This window comes from Cololabis saira, chromosome 2 (assembly GCF_033807715.1).
Source record: "Cololabis saira isolate AMF1-May2022 chromosome 2, fColSai1.1, whole genome shotgun sequence".
Classification (NCBI taxonomy): Eukaryota; Metazoa; Chordata; class Actinopteri; order Beloniformes; family Belonidae; genus Cololabis; species Cololabis saira.
In genome coordinates, this window is record NC_084588.1 from 22,060,360 (window position 1) to 22,073,861 (window position 13,502).

The 13,502-nt window shown below is 40.5% G+C and overlaps 1 protein-coding gene across 1 annotated transcript in view; it reads left to right on the forward strand.

Annotated features, from left to right (window-relative positions):
• Positions 1–1,678: 1,678 nt before the first annotated feature.
• Positions 1,679–13,502, forward strand: part of LOC133460328 (interleukin-1 receptor type 2-like) — a 68,249-nt gene continuing 56,425 nt past the window's right edge. Inside the window, exon 1 of the mRNA XM_061740959.1 lies at positions 1,679–1,824. The gene's annotated coding sequence lies outside the window, so the exon portion shown is untranslated. The remainder of the gene's footprint in view (positions 1,825–13,502) is intronic.

The window sequence follows — 13,502 nt, forward strand, 5'->3', positions numbered from 1 at the left end:
TGAGATTCCTGCGCAGAGTTCAGTTTAGGAAAGGGAAAAGAGAACAGTAAAGTAAAAATAGAACATTATAATAAAAGGTATATAATAAATACAGGATATAATATATAAAAGCACTGTACAGGAAGGTGGGAATGTGTACACAATTTTGAATGTGAATGCAAGGTTACAAAGATTTAGGGCAGGGGGTATTGCAGATATTGCAAGTTAGAATATTGCACAGTTAAGTGTATTGCATATTTATCAGAGGGGTACATGATGCATACACCTGAGTCACAGATAGTAATATACCAATGACTGTCAATCTCATTTCCATGTTTCTTTCTTTCCCTTGGTTCTCAGAGGTTCACATCAATCAGTCCACCACTCTTTACCAGAAGACAACGATGGAGCTAAGCTGAAAATTAAATCCTATTTGAAAACATTTCCACATTAAAAAGACATTAAAAGAGGTTTTTTTTTTCAAGTAGAATAGAAGCATATTTTGCAATGCTGCAGCAATACCGTCACTGTGATTTTCATGCTGCAGGACCATACTTTATTTTAACTGTGTTGTCTCAAAGTGTTGCATAAAATAACAAAAGAGAAAAGAAAAATGTATGCAAGCAGCAATTATCAGGTACCAGGCAGATTTTCAGTAATAGCAACAGATTTTATAAGGCGCTTATACTACAAAAAACTAAATCTACACTCAATGTTAAGAGCGGGTTCATGCTATACTGTGGCCCATGAAGTTGAAATGAAATATTTTTTTTTATCTTCTCATAAAATGATTGTAAAAGAGGAATACAAAAAGAGTACTGTTCTGAAAACAAAATTATTCCAACTTTATTGGAGCTTTAACACTTTACTATCACTTTAAAATGTTTGTATATGACAGGAACATCTTCAAGGTGGAATTTGGTAGTAGGTTTGACACGGGATCTTCAACAAGGAACAAGAAGAAAAAAATATTGTGCTAGCTTAGTTAGTTAAATCATTTATTTTATTTTCCACTTTCACTCAGTTGAAAATGGCCACCAGCTTTCACCATTTTCATGGTGAAAGCTGGTGGGAAAGGGACCAGAATTTTCAATCTGAGCCCCTATAGTTCACACGAAATGACAAAATACATAAATGTGTTATCACAGCACCACTACAAACATATTGAGCACCTACAACAGCACACTTAGATTCTGCTACTGTCAGGATAACCTTTATACAGCAGCTGTGTGGTGTTTTTGTTAGATCTGGAGAGACACTCACTTATTAAAGCACACAGAACAATAGAACAAGTGCGGAGAGATTGGCGAACATGAACTGTAGTTGATTAATAAGCAATGACATGGGGAGTGACCTGCAACTATGCTGTGACTCATACTTGAATGTGCTCGTAAGAAGCAGCAGAGAGAAACATAACTCTGCATGTCCCTTTGTAATGTTATTACTTTTTTCAGTGATATTAAGCCCAAGGCGTTGCTTCTTTTATCTTAGAGTTTTTCATTACGCTTTGGCATTTTGTGCCACAGTTTGCGTGCCATTTCACATGGTTGCCTTGACATGCTCATTTAAAAGCCTGGTGTTTGAAGGTGTTTATACAACCTTAGACATTCACTGGGTGTTGCACTACATCAATAAAAGGTAATCACAAAACCAAAAGAAGCAAAACCAAAAGTAGAACTCAAGCTGCGCACAGAGTTATCTGAAGATCAGAGATATGTGGCTTACTATTTACAGCACTTTCAGTTTCAAGTTTTACAGTCCCTCTCACCCCTGATTTCTGGTGCAGGACTTACAGGATGGGAGACAGAGGCTCGACACACTGAGGGCCAGTGACTTCACTTTCTGGTAAGAATGCCAATATATAACTATACACCAGTCCTCTGCACTTTGCACTTATTGAATGTGTCTGTAACATTTGTTTGGTAGGTGACACGTGTAAAAGTAATATCAATGTGCAGGATGCTGGCTTTCCTGATGGAACATTGTGGTGAAACAAGACTAACATCTGCTAAATGAGTAGTAGTAGTAGTAGTAATGTGACTGGCCAGTGTACGTCCACATAGTTACAGTATACATCCTCAGTCATCAGAGTCAGAACTCAGTGATCAGGAGAAAAGTTGTCATGTCTAAGGAAACCCATGCACCATAGGCCCTGTATGTCACTATGAAAGTTATGACTGTGGAAAATGAATATCAATATGAAATGTGGGTGTGCAGCTTTTGGGATTTAGTGTTGGAACAGCAGCACTGAGTCATGAAAGGAGTTGGAATGAAATAAGTAATGTTAATCTTTGGCAAAGATATGTTAATGCCCTCTGCTGCTGTTGTGTGGTTTGTTTCTACATGTGCTGTGACATATTGTCAATGATTCTGTTTTTTTCTTGTGGGATGCCAAAGTCCTGAGCTGAACCGGTCAAGACCATATGAATGTGAAATAAATGACCAACAGGGGAGCTTTTTATTTTACAAATTACTTTATAACTCACACTTTCTGCTGAAACGTGAGAAATCGGGGAAAATTACCACTAACACTACCACTATTTATAATTGGGCAATTTTCTTTCTTTCTCCTTTCTCTGTCACTCGGTCACTTCATCCCCCCCTTCTTCTTGTGCCTGCTGGCCGTGCTACGAGAGCCTGCATATTTTGACCATAAACAGGCTTGCGAGAGGGCTGCGTTCAGAGCAACACATGGACTACCGTGTATCAAAACACGTGCACATGGCGAAATACATGCACCAACATTATTGAGTTCAGAGAGGAGTTTGAGAGGCAAAATCTATTTTTCAAAGTCAAAGTCAAAGTCAAAGATTTAACCATAATCTTTCTGCCCAGACAGTCTTTGCAAAGCTTCAAAGCTGATTCACGCAGATTTGTGTAGGTCTGCTGGTGTCCTTGACCAGGTCCTATTTGTGAATGAGAAACTGTTTAACTTGAATGTTTACCTGGTAAAATAAAAGGTTAAATACATAAATACATTATTTATTCTGAGTTTAAATTGAATCTCAGTGTCTGGGCAGCAGAGCTACTGTGGATCAACGATCAGCTTGAGAAATCTTCTGTGAAAACAAATTGCACTCTGCAGAAAAAACAGTGTCCTACCACAGACCTTAACATGCACATACCCGTTGGCAGATCCATACTGCACTCATGCTGCCAAGATGGGCTCCCAGATGCAGCTGTGTCTTCATAGTTAAAACCAAACACTGTGTTGAAATCTGCAGAGGCAAAAATAAGTATAGAAATGAAGTTGTGCATAACCGTAATGATCTATTAAATCTAAGCTTTAGCATATCAGGACTTAAAAAAAGAGAAAAGAAATGTGTGGTCCTTATCTGGTCTTAAAAAGGGTGTATACAACCCTAGAGTGATAATAACACACATTTGCACTATGTAATGATTTGCTTTACAAAAACTAAGTCACAGCGCAGAAGCAGTGTGAAAAACATCCCTCATGCTTTCACCAGAATTATGAAAGTAAGTAGAAGCCACGAGACATGAATGAAATGCTCTTGATTATCTCACATCTCACATCTAAAAAAGCAGAAGATTTGGCACCGCGCTGCCCGTTTCCCTCCAGAACATAATCAATTCCTCTTTTCCCGTGGTTAAGTGTTCTTTTTCACTTATGCTTTCTGGAAGAAAGATAATTTAATGATCAGCTGGATCAGTAGCAGAACATATCAGAGCTGGGCTGGGGGGCGGGGCATATGACCGGGCCCTTTGCAGCTGCTGAGTCCCTATTATCACCGCTACAGCCGAGAGACAGAGAAGGAAATAAGCTAGGCGGCCGGGCTACTATATCAACAATTTACCACAAACTCACATTTTCTTGCTGACAGAGTGTGTCTGTGATTGTTATAATTGTAGCCTACCTGTAAACCTGCTCCCTGACCATGATGCAGCTTTTGGCAGCCCGGGCCCGGGGATGAATCGCTGCTAACAACGTCAGGTTCATCTCCCACAGGAGGAGGATTAGGGCGAACAAAATATGCATCAAGCTTGGGCAATTTGGCTTTTTCTTGCTCCCTTTTTTCTTTTTCTTTGCGTTTTATCGCTCCACTTTTGTGTTTATAACTCCCGCTCATGTTTAGGCTGTAGGATTACTGCGCTCTGTTGACAAGTGATGTATGACGTTGATAGACGGCTGTTGATGAAAATCTTGGCCCAACATATTATACAATGCTTTATGCCTAATATGAACCAAGTGGTGCCACAAAAAAAATAAATAAAAAATCTCGCGGGCGGGGCCTGCTGCCTCAGGCCCCATTGGGCCCCGGGCCGGGGGAGAACCCCCCCCCCCCCCCCCCCCCCAGTCCCCCCTGAAGACCCGCCCCTGAGCTGGATAACCAAGTTGCTGTCGGCTCATGAAGTGTGTGACCCTCCATAGCTCATTAGCACGATGACTTTAGGACATCCAATGACAACATGGCAAACTGCTGATGCTGGAAGTTGTGTAGTCTCAAAGTTACAGTCATGAAGTTGACCACGAACCCATCAGTATACTGCCGTTTCTGTCACTCCGTTCTCTACTTTATCAGGGTTGTGGCAGGTTGGAGTCAATCTCTGCTGCCCCTCAGTGAAAGATGGGGTCATATTTGATGATATTTGTCTGACAGTGAAAGATGGGCAGACCAACAAATCGACATGAGAATGTCCGAAAAAGGTTTTGGAAATGCTTAGTCAAAAGTCCAGACCTCAATCCTATTAAAATGCTGTGGGTGTTACAGTAGCCCACTGACAAGTCCATTGAAAGTCTAGATCTACACTCAAATGCTGTGTATAAATAAGAAGCTTTAAAAGAATGAATCAACACTGTTAAAAAGGCTAGGCCAAACTTGCTTAACAACCAAGAAACTGATAACGTCATACAGAACATGATTACTTCAAGTTAACCATCATTGATAAAAGGGATTCTTTACAAGTTATAGGGTTAACTTGTGCAGTAAGTTTTTCCGACTACTGCTAGTTTAGTCTTTGTCAAGATGTGAAAACATTGTAACACCTTTCAGTGCTATTTTTCACATTATGTTTTATTAAAAACAACAAATGAAAAGGAGAAAAATGGGAGCAAGGGAAAGAAAAACACAAGGCTGATCTTGTAGATAGTTAGAGGAAAAGCAGAGCTGGGTTGGGCGGGGAGGCTGTGGAGTCAGGAGTGAGGGGATAGGGAGGACAGAAAAGCTTGAAGTTAACAGTGTGACCTTGTATTTTTTCTCCAAAGTTTAAAGCACAAGTACACCTCCACTTAACTGATAACGCACATCTGATGGAATCTGCACATGTGTGTTGTGGTATTTCAATCTTTAGGATGCATACCATGATTAACAGAGGAAAAGGAAAAGGAGGAGGCTTCAGTAAAACACTGGAAGTATGCGTTTGTCAGGAAATGACATTTTTTGCCATGCAGAGTATGTGAACGTGTGTTTTGTGTTTGTGTGAAACTTAGAGATGGAGACGGTGTGTCCATGTGAGTGTGGATTCACTCACATGTTCATGTGTATGACAGGCTGTTATGGGGCAGAGGGAGCAGGCGGGGTTGTTTCTGGTTTTTCTCGCCTGACAGCGTTTGGATTTCACATGTGATGAAAATGACTCCAACTGACTCTAATCCTTGACAACTCTCACTTTTGGAAATAAGTGGGTTTTCCTTGAATCATTATTGTCATCAATCTTAATTTTTGTGTTCGAGGCCCCAACGTTTTTCAGCTTTTCTTGCAGACTTTGAACAGGAAAAAAATGTTAAAATGACAATAGAAGTGTGACGTAGGCATCATTAGGCTTTATAACAGCGCTAAAAACACATTAATAATTAGACAAAAACTATCTCACTTGAATTACATTATGAACACGGCGTACTTTCAACAGAAGCAGCTGAAATCCTGCACACTAAATTAGAGCTGCACTGTCAAAAATCTTTTTATTTATATTTATCACATTTGAATTCTTGTTCAGTGTCTAAGCAACAACAAACCTACACCTGTATAGTCATTAAGCTACACTGAATGATCTAAATTTATGATCCATTTATTTTTCTCTTCTTTTAGTTAAGTTTTAATTCCACCAATTTCAGAGAAACTGAACATAATCAGCCACAACAAACCTTGTGCTATTTAGACTGTCACGGTTTTGTGACTTCCTGTTTTATTTTGAAACCCGTGTCTTTGTGTTTGAGTTCTAGTTTGACCTTCCTGTTTCCCATCAGCCCTGATGTCTGCACCTGTGTCTCGTTAACCCTTGTCTATATCTGGTCTTGTCTTTCCCCTGCTCCCTGCTGGTCCGTACTGTTTCCTCCCTATTTAAATGTTGTTTCTTTAGATGGTGTTGATGTTTGTTTCTCTACATGACAAGGAATGTATTTCTTTTTCGATCATACAAACCCCATCAGAAGCCATTAAAGACACATAAGTACAAAGGTGATGTTAGCCTAGCTGTTAATGACGAGAGCCCCAACTGATGCCTGAGCAAAAAGTAAATGTTACGTTAATGTAAACAAAGTATTATATCGTTATTTTCAGAGGCTTAAAACAGCTATGCATTTTAATGTCCCCATCACTGACCCTATGATAACATTAATTACCATTTTATTACAAATGCATATTCTGTTTTAACTCAAAACTGCTTTTATGCATGTGATTTGGTCCTTAACAAAAGTTTATACTACTTAATTATAAGTCTGGAGTTGATTTTCCTTCAGAATGTTCCTTTGAGAATCAGCATCTATCCAGAAAACAGAAGGAGATCCCTGGGGAACACCACAACTTAGCTGAGCTAAGATATGAGCTCTTACATGAGAACCCAGGGGTATGAATGATGTACAAAAGGAATCTGTGATTGACTTTATCAGAAATAGCTATTAAATCTACAGACCAATTTATTTTCAATCAGCTGCAAACTTACTATTCTAGATGGAAGATGGAAAACACAGCTGAACACTGCCACTAGAATAAATGGAACTAATAAAGAAATAATTAGGGCCCGAGCACCTTCAGTGCGAAGGCCCTATTGTATCTGTAGGAATTTTTCTTTTTTCTTTTTTCTTTTTTCTTTCTTTCTTCTGATGAAAGGAGGGCCTTTTTGCCCCCCTAAACGTGCCCAAAAAGTCACCAAATTTTGCATGCAAGTCAGGCCTGGCGAAAAATGTTATATTTAATGGTTTACATTAATGGGCGTGGCAAAATGGCTCAACAGCGCCCCCCGGAAAACTTTGTGCCTCAAGCCCCACAATACGGTTTGACGTACATGCACAAAAATCGCTACACACCTGTATCAGTACACAACTTAAAGAAAAGTCTCTTGGCGACATGGCCGAAACCGAACAGGAAGTCAGCCATTTTGAATTAATCGTGTCACTTTGGCGCAATTTATGCCATTCCTTCGGCAGTTAATACGGCCCGAACCGTAACGTGCCCCCAAGTGTGTTATACATTAAAACGTGCGTCTACATCCTGCGACAACACGCATTACTTTTCTCTTTCAAAAGCGTTACCGTGGCGACGCTAGACGCCAAAAAGCGCGCCCACCCTTCATCTGGTTGGTTCAGACAGAAAAAACTTTGCGCCTCAAGCCCCATAATACGGTTTGACGTACATGAACGAAAATCGGTACACACCTGTATCATGTCGCAACTTAAAGAAAAGTCTCTTGGCGCCATGGCCGAAACCGAACAGGAAGTCGGCCATTTTGAACATTCTGAATTAATCGCGTAATTTTGGAGCAATATGAGCCATTCCTTCGAGAATTAATACGGCCCGAACCGTATCGTGAACCCAGATGTGTTATACATCAAAATGTGCGTCTCCATCCTGCGACTACGCGCATTACTTTTCTCTTTCAAAAGTGTTACCGTGGCGACACTAGACGCCAAAAAGCGCGCCCCCCTTCATCTGATTGGTCCATATTTGATAGTTCCCCAAAAGTCACCAAATTTTGCATGCAAGGCAGGCCTGGCGATAAATTTGATATTTCATGGTTTGTATTAATGGGCGTGGCAAAATGGCTCAACAGCGCCCCCCGGAAAACTTTGTGCCTCAAGCCCCACAACACGGTTCGACGTACATGCACGAAAATCGGTACACACCTGTATCATGTCGCAACTTAAAGAAAAGTCTCTTGGCGCCATGGCCAAAACCGAACAGGAAGTCGGACATTTTGAATTAATTGTGTAATTTTGGTGCAATTTATGCCATTCTTTCCGCAATTAATACGGCCCGAACCGTAACGTGCACCCAGGAGTGTTATACATCAAAATGTGCGTCTTCATCTTGCGACTACGCGCATTACTTTTCTCTTTCAAAAGTGTTACCGTGGCGACGCTAGACGCCAAAAAGCGTGCCCCCCTTCATCTGATTGGTCCATATTTGATAGTTCTCCAAAAGTCACCAAATTTTGCATGCAAGCCAGGCCTGGCGATAAATTTGATATTTCATGGTTTGCATTAATGGGCGTGGCCTAACGGCTCAACAGCGCCCCCTAGAATACTTTTCTCTGCCATAACTTTTGAAAGGTTTGACATAAAGAGTCGTGGGTGGTGTCATGGGACTCGGTATTGAGTCCTTGACCATAATTGGTGAAAATTAGCCCCGCCCCTTCTTCGGATTGGTTGTCCCGATTTTCTGCTATAACTTTTGAATGGTTTGACATAGAGAGTCGTGGGTGGTGTCATCAGCTTCTGTATGGAGTCCTTGACCTTCATTGGCCTGAATTAGCCCCGCCCCTTCTTCTGATTGGTTGTCCCGATTTTCTGCTATAACTTTTGAATGGTTTGACATAGAGAGTCGTGGGTGGTGTCATTTCTGATATGCTTATGGGGGCGGTGGCCGTGAGTGCGAGGGCCCGTTCATCGCTGCTTGCAGCTTTAATTTTACCTTTGTATTGTATACAAAAAGTGCATTAAAGGGGTTCTTCCTGTTTAACGACACATTTTTATAAGTTTGTACAAGGTTTCTACTGACCACTGTCAACTGATGCAAAGCAAGGAGACATAGCTCTGATGCCTCAAAACTGTTTTGATGCACCTCATTTTGGTCCCTAACAAAGGTTTGTTCTCCTTGATAGACTTTGACAGACTCTTGTTTTAGCTCCAGAATATTCTTTTAAGAACAGAACTGTGAGCACTGCAGATTTCAAAACGGTGTCCTCAATTTTTGAGACTTTTATATATAAATAAAAGTCTTTCTTTCTGTGTGGTTGCACGCAGTCATATTTTCAATTAGTTTCTTTCAGAGTATAAACACTGACTATGTACTGGCTGCAATTCAGTGACACATCCTACGTGATATCATGTGTCGGGGATTCTGCTGCGGTCATGACGGGATGATGTGTGGGCAGAGTGGGAACATGGGGATCTCATGGGGATCTAGGGAAAATATAATCCACAAACAGTCAAAAAGCCAAGCATCATCTTCTTTCCAGCGAAGCTGAATATCCTTAAAGGGGACCTATTATGGCATCTAATACGTATTTTAAACAGGCCTTGAATGTCTTAAAAACAAGCTTTTGATTGTTTTTGCTAAACAAATTAGAAATTCAGCCTCTGAATCTTCCTAGTCTCTAACCTCATTCTCTATGCGCGATTGTGAGTGGGCGGGGAGGCTATGATAATGAGGCACCGTGCTGATTGGCTGCCTGAATGACGTGTAGCAGGGGTACAAAGCCTCGCTCTGGGCAGAAGAGCAGCCGGCTGCGTACACTATTAAACCGTGTCTTAACTGCATGCGAGCGAGCGTCAGCGACAAAATCAATTCCATTGCTTTATTTTCTGTTGGACTGTCCCAGACTGTCGTAACTGGCCGAAGCAACGCAGCGCGACGCCGCGCGACATTTTGTGCTGAACATTTGTCGGACGCCCTGCTTCTATTTTCTTCCTGTCGCTCCCGTTGAAAGCCGGTTGAAAGCGCTGTAGGAAACGGTCACGGATGAGGAACGGCTGATCCAGTTAGTTGAAATGAGAAGTTATCTCTATGATTCCTCCTCATTTCACTACAAAAACCTCAATAAAGTGGCAGCTGGCTGGAGGGAGATGGACAGAGAGCGTCCGATGTCACGCAATGCAACGCGATAGTCGGACGCTCGCATTCAGTTAGGACACGGTGTTTAGTTGTGGGCGTGGTTCGCATTTTGGTGACGCAACGAAAATCAGCAGAATCTGAACGGCTCGTAGAAGCCACATCACACTGGATGGCTCATCCAAGCAGCTGTACAGACACTGCAGAATTTGGTTGCTGTCCTCCTTCTTTAAGTTGGCAGGCTGAGGGGAGACCACTTTATATATGTTAAAGCAAGAAAAAACGTGTTTTTCATAATAGGTCCCATTTAAGATCTAATGCAGTCTGAGAAATTAAGCACAGTGAAACATACGGTAAATGAAACACAAAAGAAATAGAAAAAGAAAGTCAGGGTGGATAATGGGTGGTTACTTCTCCTGCTGTTGGATAACAAAACTAACCTCATATAACCCTGTCACTGGTGTCAGTTATTATTTGCATGACAAAAAGCATTAAGTACGTTGTCTCCTGCTGTCTGCTTTTCACAGAGCAGGTTAGATACAGTCCCCACCACACACAACTAATCCATAGCTTATTCACCAAAACCTGATTCCAAGTCCTAAAAGCAACATTTCATCCAGCATTCAGTGCAAAGAAACCACCAAGTGTCTGTGACAGTAGAATCCAGAAAATATAGCAGCTTGAATTGCACACGAAAGCTCTCCATTCAGTTTGTAATCCTAAAGAGATCCCAGAAGATAAGTTTTAGGTTACCAATCTCATCCTTGAGTCAGTTTTATTTATTTAGTAATAATTAGTTTATTATCATTAATTATTTGATGGCTTCAGATTTAGGACATTATTCATATCTAACTAAGAGCTGATGATGTCATTATAGAAAAGGGATAGGTTAAGTAATTTCACTGCTGAAGGAAACATGTATTTGTACCTGGCACCATTTGGTAATGTGTAACTTGGTAACTTGTTCATGTTAATCTCATTGTCATCCGATGGACCACAATGGCTGCAATGTGGCCATGTGCCATTATAGATATTTCATACTTCTGCAAATCAGAGGTTTTAGTAGTTTGCTATGAGCTGCATCTCAACCATTCAATCTGCTGAAAGACTGGATTATTATGGTTTGAGAGAAAAGGCCTCTTCTCTCTAAAAACAACATGGACAGTGGAGTTGTTTTGCAGCTACATGAGTGGGACACCTTGCACTAGTCAATAGTAATCTAGAATCAAAGGTGAGACCATCTGTCAAAGACCAGTTTTCAGGCCACCAGAAATGCTGTGGTTGGTCCATCAGAAAATGTCCAAATCTAGCGAAACAGGGGAAGTAAACTCTGTCTCTCATAAGGTCGTGGGAAACAACAAACAGTAAACAACTTCTTCAAGTTATTTCTGTTACAGGCGGATTTAAAATGTATTTAATCATAGGGGTACGTAGTATATTGCCCACATAATATGTTTCTTGTTGGCTTCATTTTTCTTAATTAAAGAATGGCACAATAAAAAAAGAAATTGTACATCTTATTGTGTATGAGCTTATATTTGTCCAATCAGATAATCAGGAGATTCTTTTCATGTTATTTTACGCAAAAAAACTTGAGCATGGCTGAAGATGTTGATCCTATACCTTTTGCAATGATCTTTTTCTAATTATGACTATTGCATGCATTTGGTCTCAAATTACAACTGGACAACTTTTATGTAAGAACTTTTTGAATGATACCGACAATGGCTGGTACAAGACTGTGTGTTTACAGCCATTTCCAAAACCTCCTGTTCTATAAGTGTGAATAAACACATGTAAGTGCAACAGAGCAGTTCTCCAATGCTTATGCAACATACTCGCCGTGCATCTGGCACGAGGTCAGACTATCACAGTGTTTGTATATGTGTTTTCTGGGTGGGTCCACTTCTGGGCTTCTGGGTCAGTTTCAAGGGAGCCTGTGTCTGCACCAAAAATACATCAATACACACCCATCCTGCATCTCTTTGCACATTTGCAAAAATATAATATAATGTAAGTTCTGACAGATTGTGTGGGGCAGCATGTTCTGTATCTGCTTCATCTCTTCATCCTAAAAAATCCTCCATGAGCTCATAAAGGGAGTTTTGCTTTTAGAGAGAACTGGGACCACAGCCAGAGGAATAATGTCATGATCCTGCAACAAACATTTATCTTCTCCTGGAACTCCCCCCTGGTTAAACCCTGCCACCCATATCAAAGGCCCATTTTTTTTTCTTATCTTGTTTTATTTTCTTTACTTTTATCTTTGCTCCAATTTGTTTTCAACTTAGAAATAGTTTATATAAAAATGTACATTAATTATACTGGCTCATGTTTTCCTACTCCAGTCCTCACGAAAATGTAACTCGTAGTCTCTGCTGAAACTCAGCAGATGCTCATTACTGCTCTGCTGAGAATCACTTTGGTTCTGTATATATATCGTGACAAAGACTGATGACCTCATCAGCTGTCGGAGTCAGTAAAAAAAGACAGCTTTATGGGGCTGCCTAAGTGGCAGCCTGTTGCAGTACCAAAGACAAGTTAATAATCACATAAAGACCTCAAAAGCAGACAATTGGACAAAAAGTAAGAGCAAAAAGAAGGAGGTTTTGACTTTTTCTCTCTCGATCAGTGTGGGTGGTTGGATGAAGGAGCTTGTACTGACAGGAGACAGTAGGAGTATCTTGTTTGTTTGTTTTTTAGATTTGAGACAGGAGCATGTTGTGGACTCCAGCATCTCTCTACATGGATATCGGACGATACAGGCGGACACAAGACTTCAGAGAGATATGGTTTCAGTGCTTGTTAATGACAGATGCTGTAATCTTGGACATGTGACTGTGAAGGAGCAACACTGCACCCCAGACACCGAAATGTTGAATGCAAGTTTCCAGAGCATTAAAAGATTTATAAAACAACAGCAGGATTTTAAAATGTACTCTGTGACGGACAGGAAGCCAGTGGAAAGATCCAAGAACTGGACTTATATGGTCCACTCTCTTGGTCTTAGTGAGGACTCGGGCAGCAGTGCTCTGAACTAATTGCATTTTTGATGGATTTTGAGACATCAGTCCTGTAATCCTTGATATGTTCTTTAGGTGATAATAGGCTGACTTCACTGCTGTCTTGATGTGGCTGTTAAAATTCAGGTCTGAGTCCAGAACCACTCACAGATTTCTCGCTAGGCCCATGGTTTTAAGCTTTACTGCTTTAATCTTTCTTCCTTGGCTCTAAACACTATTATTTCTGTTTTGTCTTCATTTAACTGAAGAAAATTCTAGGACATTCATTCTTTAATATGATCAACGTTTGAATTAGATTGTAATCTTCTGGTGATACAGTTATATAGATTTGTGTTAACTGCATAGTTGTATCATAACATATTTTGTTTCTTTTTCATAAATTGAGCGAGTACAAGCATGAAGATGTTAAACAACAAAGGCCCCAACTTTCAGCCTAATTTCTGACCACATGTATGTTCTAGCGTAATTAAATTTTTTACTCTCAAATATTTTC